The sequence below is a fragment of the Narcine bancroftii genome, chromosome 7 (genome assembly GCF_036971445.1).
Source record: "Narcine bancroftii isolate sNarBan1 chromosome 7, sNarBan1.hap1, whole genome shotgun sequence".
Taxonomy (NCBI): domain Eukaryota; kingdom Metazoa; phylum Chordata; class Chondrichthyes; order Torpediniformes; family Narcinidae; genus Narcine; species Narcine bancroftii.
In genome coordinates, this window is record NC_091475.1 from 25,387,198 (window position 1) to 25,393,197 (window position 6,000).

The 6,000-nt window shown below is 48.2% G+C and overlaps 1 protein-coding gene across 11 annotated transcripts in view; it reads right to left on the reverse strand.

Annotated features, from left to right (window-relative positions):
* cadm2b (cell adhesion molecule 2b) overlaps nt 1-5,794 on the reverse strand; it is a 1,102,220-nt gene extending 1,096,426 nt beyond the window's left edge. For 8 of the 11 annotated variants that reach the window (XR_011341617.1, XM_069889140.1, XM_069889145.1 and 5 more), the window contains exon 1: nt 5,585-5,669. The gene's annotated coding sequence lies outside the window, so the exon portion shown is untranslated. Of the gene's footprint in view, nt 1-5,584 lie in introns of all 11 variants that reach the window. The other 3 variants (XM_069889164.1, XM_069889138.1, XM_069889139.1) reach the window with 3 other exon arrangements.
* Nucleotides 5,795-6,000: the final 206 nt, after the last annotated feature.

Genomic DNA, 6,000 nt, shown 5'->3' on the forward strand with positions numbered 1-6,000 from the left:
GGGGGGGAGCGGCGGCTCCGGGAAGGGGGGGGGAGCGGCGGCTCCGGGAAGGGGGGGGGAGCGGCGGCTCCGGGAAGGGGGGGGAGCGGCGGCTCCGGGAAGGGGGGGGAGCGGCGGCTCCGGGAAGGGGGGGGAGCGGCGGCTCCGGGAAGGGGGGGGAGCGGCGGCTCCGGGAAGGGGGGGGAGCGGCGGCTCCGGGAAGGGGGGGGAGCGGCGGCTCCGGGAAGGGGGGGGAGCGGCGGCTCCGGGAAGGGGGGGGAGCGGCGGCTCCGGGAAGGGGGGGGAGCGGCGGCTCCGGGAAGGGGGGGGAGCGGCGGCTCCGGGAAGGGGGGGGAGCGGCGGCTCCGGGAAGGGGGGGGAGCGGCGGCTCCGGGAAGGGGGGGGGAGCGGCGGCTCCGGGAAGGGGGGGGAGCGGCGGCTCCGGGAAGGGGGGGGAGCGGCGGCTCCGGGAAGGGGGGGGGAGCGGCGGCTCCGGGAAGGGGGGGGAGCGGCGGCTCCGGGAAGGGGGGGGAGCGGCGGCTCCGGGAAGGGGGGGGGAGCGGCGGCTCCGGGAAGGGGGGGGAGCGGCGGCTCCGGGAAGGGGGGGGAGCGGCGGCTCCGGGAAGGGGGGGGAGCGGCGGCTCCGGGAAGGGGGGGGAGCGGCGGCTCCGGGAAGGGGGGGGAGCGGCGGCTCCGGGAAGGGGGGGAGCGGCGGCTCCGGGAAGGGGGGGGAGCGGCGGCTCCGGGAGGGGGGGGGAGCGGCGGCTCCGGGAAGGGGGGTGGTGGAGCGGCGGCTCCGGGAAGGGGGGTGGAGGAGCGGCGGCTCCGGGAAGGGGGGTGGAGGAGCGGCGGCTCCGGGAAGGGGGGTGGAGGAGCGGCGGCTCCGGGAAGGGGGGTGGAGGAGCGGCGGCTCCGGGAAGGGGGGTGGAGGAGCGGCGGCTCCGGGAAGGGGGGTGGAGGAGCGGCGGCTCCGGGAAGGGGGGTGGAGGAGCGGCGGCTCCGGGAAGGGGGGTGGAGGAGCGGCGGCTCCGGGAAGGGGGGTGGAGGAGCGGCGGCTCCGGGAAGGGGGGTGGAGGAGCGGCGGCTCCGGGAAGGGGGGTGGAGGAGCGGCGGCTCCGGGAAGGGGGGTGGAGGAGCGGCGGCTCCGGGAAGGGGGGTGGAGGAGCGGCGGCTCCGGGAAGGGGGGTGGAGGAGCGGCGGCTCCGGGAAGGGGGGGGAGGAGCGGCGGCTCCGGGAAGGGGGGGGAGGAGCGGCGGCTCTATATAAAATGGCCTTGTGTGCATTGGCAATGGTACGTAGTCTTTTATGTCTGGATCATCTGATTTGAACAAGTACAATGTACAGATGTGCTTAAATTCTTGTTGCAGCCACACAGGCATGCAAGATACACAAACAACAGTGTAAATTAAATTACCACTATGGCATGACACAAAAAAAGATCAGTGAATATTCAGAGTTGCAGTTAAAGTCACTGAAGTACAGGAGGTACAAGAGCCTGAAAACGAACACCCAGTGGTACAAAAAGTTTCTTCACCCCGCCATCAGATTTCTCAATCATCAGACACTGCCTCACTCTCTTTTCTTTTGTACAAATTAATTTATTTTAAAAAAATGTAATTTCTAGCAATATTTGCACCTGTAATCCTGCTGATTCTGAAGAGCAAAGAACAAGTGATACATCAATAATGCAAATAGATCTTTTGAGTGTCCTGGAGAAATTTGAGTCATACAGAAATGTTTACAAATCTGATTAGCTGTTGGGATAAAAAAACTGTTCTTGAACCTTGATGTTAGGGTCACATTTTCCCCCCACACAGAGGGCAAGTGAAAAGAGCTGCCAAAGGAAGTAGCAGAAATAGGTTAAGTAGCAATGTTTAAAAAAATTTGGATAAGCATCGGGAGAGAAAAAAGTTTGGAGGAATATGGGCCAAACACCAGCAAATTGGGCTTGGTTGGCATGGACAAATTGGGCCAAAGGGTCTGTTTTTATGCTGTAAATCTAAATACCTCTATCTTCTTTACAGAAATTCAATGCATAATCTCTATAGTAACACTTTATGGAAATTTCTACTTGTTCTAGTATTCTACATATTTGTTTTTACACATTAAATAATGCAACATTAATAAGATTCAAAGTGTGTCAATTAAAGAAGCTATTAAAATCAAAACAAGATTCAGAAGAATGTGTGGGGTCGATGGGAAAAATAGTAGATGGAGACCAATAATAAAATTGTGTTACAACATACATATTTGTGATAATAAATTAACAATTGTAATAATAAACTGGTATCATGATGACTTTGTTACTATGCAGAAGCAGATGTTTACACAACAGAAAAATCACCACATCCTTACTTGCAAATGCATTCAGAACGAAATCACACTTCCTCGGTTTCCCCACTCAGCTATTCATTAATTCCGGAATCATCAGTTCTTAATAAAACTTAAAACAGCTGTATGAATTTTGAAACAGTAATCAACTGATACACAACAAATTGGGTAATTTCACAACAAAATAACAAATTTTAAAAGTTTTCTGAACAGTAATGTACAAAATTTTATACCCAAATTTACTCTGAGATTGCAACATCAACTTCTCGGAGGTGCTGCATCTCTATTGCTCCGATTTGTGTCTGAAAGCAGAAACAAGATTTCCTGATTTCTCACTCCACATTGTAATCAAGCTATAATTAGATAAACTGTGGCAATTATAACAGGCCAAAATTCGACTCAGGTCAAGAACTCTATGCTGCTGAATCGCTTATCAACTTTTAGTGATCTGAGTCACATTGGAATTTATTTGTAGTGCAAAGACTGCAAGGAAGAATTTTAGGAGGGAATGCAAACAAGAAAATTGGGACAAATTTAAATCTTAAATTGTTCCTGTAGATTAAAAAAAATCATAGCAAGATGCATAATATGTATTAAAAGCATGCGGAGGGCTTGTGTTACAAGGGGAGACCAGCAGGCTTGCGTAACAAGGGGAGACTGGAACTTTTCTCCCTCGAGTATAGAACACAGTGAGGGGGGGGCAGGGGTTAGTGAGGGTGGTGATGCTTAAGGAAGTTACATGGGTAGGCAAGTCTTAAACTCAAGATCATAGATTTAGGTGAGAGGAGGTAGATTTCAAGGGAATTGAGTTTTCACACAGAGTGCGCTAGACTTATGGACTAAGATGCCAGAGAAAGTGGTGGAGATCGGTACAGTTATAACATCTTAAAGACATATTGACAAATTCGGAAATTGGAAGCTTTTAAGGGCTTTTGGTTAAAAGCAGACAAATGGACTTACTCAGGTAGGCAATAGCAGCATAATGAATTGTGTTGAAGGGCTGTACAATTCTATGGCTCTAAATTACCTTAATATTCTTTATCAATTCTCATCTATCTGCAGCTTTTCCATAAATATAACAATGGTGCACATATTATAGAAATTCCTCTGTACAAAAGAACCAATTGAAGATGCACAAATTTCACCCTCATTTGTGATTCAATCAACAATTGATTGTTGATTCCTTCTTGTCTTTAATTCAACTGCACATGACTGCATTTTCCTTCTGAATATGAAATTTGTTTTGACTACTGTATCAGGCAATAGAGACAGGACCAACTTAATGCAGGGCGTAAAACTGCTTACTAATCACATCAGCTGGTCTGTTAGAGCACAAATAGGTCACAAGGTAACACTGAGCTGCTACTCCAAGCTCACACTCTCCTCGAAAATATGAATCACGATATTTGCACAAAATTGTTGCACAAGTGGTCAATACAAATTTGAAATTGAAAATATTTAGATTGTTATTCTTTGGGGAGGCAAGTGTTAGTTTGATCACAAAATAAAGAATAAATCTGATTGTTTCAAAATCAGAGTGCTGTTGGAAATAGAATCTGAAGATTCCACTTCCACTTTAAGGACTCCACTTAATTATAGGAAATAGAAATTAACTGAAGTTGCTGAAGATGCACTTTGCCATTGTGCTGTTGTGATCTGTTGGCCTGCATTTTTAATGAAAGAAACTCTAATTCAAGCATTGTTCAGAACTGTAGAAGCACACATATGTATATATATATATTTTTTAAATAGATATATAGATCGATCTATAGATATATATATATATATCTATAGATCTATATATACATCAAGATCAAACTATCTTATTAGTATGGTGTTACATTAAAAACTACAGAACTTAATTAGGGTAAGCCTCAACAGTTGTGTCATGCACCATAGCACTGAATCAGTCAGATACAACAAAGCAATTTTAATTAGCATTACTGCCCAATTTATTATCTCAATAACAAAAAGTTATTGCTTATTGTTAGATACTGACTTTGATGACATTTGTTTTTAAATATCAAACTTATAAGATTTTATTTACACACAAAAAAAATACATTTTTATTCAAAATATAATCCCTGGGGCTAATATATTTATTTAGATACCAACACCTCCACCTGGTGTACAAAATTAGGATTTTTGGTATACATTTACTTCGTTGGTTTGTCAATAATAAAGATAGAGAATAATTCAATTTCACTCCATGTTAATAAACATTGGTTTGAGAGAATTTAAAATGTTTAAAAAACTGATTCTCAAAACAGACATTCGACTACATAAATATTGATGATGCTGTACACAGTCCCTAAATACTTTCAAAATGGGCTCAAAACCCATCATGAAAAGTCCAAGCTTCGCACAAATCTGCACCAACTACAAATATTATCTGCTTGATGAGTGGAAATACAACTCGAGCAATTAATTACAATTTTAAAAGTTGTTTTTAAATGCATCCGAGCAAACTCCAAAGAACACAGAATGCTGCTTCCAATAATTAACATGTTAATATTATTGGAGGATGGAACTGAATCCATCATTAAAATGACCCAACTCATTACATATTGTACAAAATTACACAATAGCTCAGGGTGTGACAGGAATTTTTAATCCTCGAGTCTTTAAATAAAACAGTGCTAAGACGACACCAAGATGCAGACTACTGCAAGTACCCAACCGTGGTGAACATGGAGAGACGTGCAGACAGGAACGGGCAGAATCCACCAGCTCAGCTTCAATTGCAATGTTCAATACAAGATCTTCTGCAATAAAACTAGGGACTACTTTTCATCATGAAACAGTTAAAAAAAAAGTCCCCAAAATAAACAGGACACCTTTAACAAAAATCTTAAGTGCAAACACCTCCGGTTACATCAGTGAGCGAAACGAATTCAAGACATGTTCCTATTTCCTCCACATTAATGCAGGATCTCTGACACTCGTTCCAACCAAAAGCTTCTCCTCCTCAGCAAAATAACAAGTTTGCTCAGAAGCTGTCGGCAATGAACAAGCATCGTGTGCTGACCGGCCGACTGTCCGGTCTCCCGAACCATCGGCAGCCCGGTCTCTCTCTCTCTCTCTCTCGGGGGCCGGCCGGCCGCTCTCCCCCGGCAACAACAGCCCCGGCTCCAGCCCCGGCTCCACCCCCCCCAAGACCGCCGGCTGTCCGGTGTCCCCGGGACCGAGGAAACCACAGGACCAACACTCGCACCACAACCTGCGCCTCACCCCTCTTGGAGAGGCAGCAAATGATCATAAAGTTTATTCCTACCTTGGAGTTGCACAAGGAGCCCGCAGAAGGTGGACATGCACAGAAGGGAGACGTGGTGCTTGGTGAACATGGTGCTGCCGGTGGGGACCTCTCCCTGCTGTCCGCTTCTCCTCACGCCGGCCGGACTGCCCGTACCCAGAGGCGGTGCTGCCGGCGCTCAGTCGGCCTCGCTCCCGTAATTTGGATGCCAAATATTTCCAGTTATCGATGTGGGACTGTATTCACGGCCGTCCTCCCCCCTCGGCTGGGTTGGAGTGATGAACGTTGCTGTGGCCGCGCACTCACAGCGCCCGCCCGCCGACCGTTGGTCGCGCGCTCACAGCGCCGCCCGCCGACCGTTGGTCGCGCGCCCCCTCCCGCGCTGCCACTGCACGGTCGCCAGTCTCGAGCGAGCGGCCGCGATCCCACCAGTCAAG